This window comes from Anneissia japonica, unplaced genomic scaffold (assembly GCF_011630105.1).
Source record: "Anneissia japonica isolate Jap-2015-1 unplaced genomic scaffold, ASM1163010v1 scaffold7731_len1735946_cov199, whole genome shotgun sequence".
Lineage (NCBI taxonomy): Eukaryota > Metazoa > Echinodermata > Crinoidea > Comatulida > Comatulidae > Anneissia > Anneissia japonica.
In genome coordinates this window covers 16,001-17,930 of record NW_022758997.1, presented here as the reverse complement: position 1 = coordinate 17,930, position 1,930 = coordinate 16,001, and positions in this window count along the sequence as shown.

Here is a 1,930-nt window from a genome sequence, read left to right as displayed (position 1 = left end):
ATTTGTAATTCTTTTATTACACATGTCATCATTATGCCATAAAACAACTATAATAAACATTCGGCACGATAATTAGGGCATTTTAAACGTTTATTTAAGCATTCAATTTTCAGTGCTGTAACATAGCAAATTTTGCAAGAATCATCTCCATCACACTTTCTGTGACGGAGATGATGATATACATATAGATCTGAATCTTAGTAGAATTAAAAGATAGATTGTATTATTTAAATATAGGATAATGCACATTGAACAAACAGGTTTCTAACAACATAAGTCTTATCAATTACCATTTTTATTTTATAGCTGTTTCTGAGAAAAGAAAACATCAAGAAATCATCTCCATCACACTTTGTTGTGACGGAGATGATGATATACTCATAAATGGGAATCTTAGTAAATTTAAAAGATAGGTTAGATTATTTAAATATAGAAAAATAAACATTGAGCAAAAAGGTTTCTAACAACATAAACCAGATCAATTATAATTGCTATTATATATTCTTTTTTGAGGAAAGAAAACATCAAGAAGTCATCTCCATCACAGTAAAATTGTGATGGAGATGACTGTGACGGAGATGAGGAATTAAGCTTGTTAGATCATATAGTGCCATATGCAGTGTGTTGCAGGGTGAATGTCATGTGTACTTTGAAAATGACACAGTTCTGATCGTATATATAATTATTTTTTTCTAACAAAATTATAAATAAAGCATACTCTGAAGCGTTCGGAGATGATGCTGAATAAAGGTACTTTCCTAGTTGTTATTAGAAAAGCATGAATTCTTCAGCTATAAGTGGTTTTTGTACAAGAATGGGCTGTTTCTTACTGTATGGTCCCCTTCAACCAAAATGGTTTGATCCATAACTTGTTATGTCATTTTGCTAACAGCTATAATGGCATTTTAAAGTATTGTGACGGAGATGATGACAATTCAGGGACAAAATTTTTTAGTCTAAAAAAGTCAAATTTTAAGAATTTATAGATCTATTTATGTCATTTTAAATTTTAAATTTGTAAGACATCTATTGTATTCACCTTTTTGTGGTACAGTTATTTATTTAAGTTATTTATTTTACAAATTATGACATTTGGAATTTTTAAGAAATCCAATCGGGACATGCAAAGTGCGCGACTTTGGAGGCTTTTTGTTGAAAAATAAACAGCATGTTGATTACTTTTAAAATATTTAACAACTTATTTCATTAACAAATATGTTCAAGATTGCATTAACGCAATAAAAATAAAACTTCCTTTAATATTTTAAAATTTATACTACATCAAAACAGAGGGACAGGAAAATGTCACTTTACCGAAGAATGACCCTTTACCGGTAAAGAATTCTTAAAGAATGATGAGTGCAATTTCCTGGCACCATGAGGTCCATTTTTCCCCAAATTTTCTCTCACGCACTCAATTTTTTTCCGTAGGTAAATTTGATAAAATATCATGGTTCATAACTCTACTTATGGACTATATTTTGCGCGCATGCGCTGCTTTTTGTGTCAGTCTGTGATATCAGCAGCTCTGTACATTATCGCGATAGGATAGGAGTTTTCAGCCCCTTGTAATATGATGGGCCTTGTATTTGAAGCAATGAAAAAATGATTGAATTGACTCAGTTGATTCTGAATTTTAATACATTGCCTCAATTTACTATCTGGAACCAAGGTAATTCAACAAAAGGACGCACATCTCGGGACATCAAAGGTTATAACTCTGGCATCGACATTCTAGGCGCACGTGCGTCCCTACACGCTGAACGTCACAAAAACCATAGCAACCATATCATAAACCGTCAGCGTACGTGACGATTTACCCACGCGCGTGTTAGTTGCCATGTTAGTCGCGCGTCGTGCGGTGATTACAAAGGCCTAATGATATTTTGCACTAACATTAGATTGAAATATATTCTTCATTTCAACATTA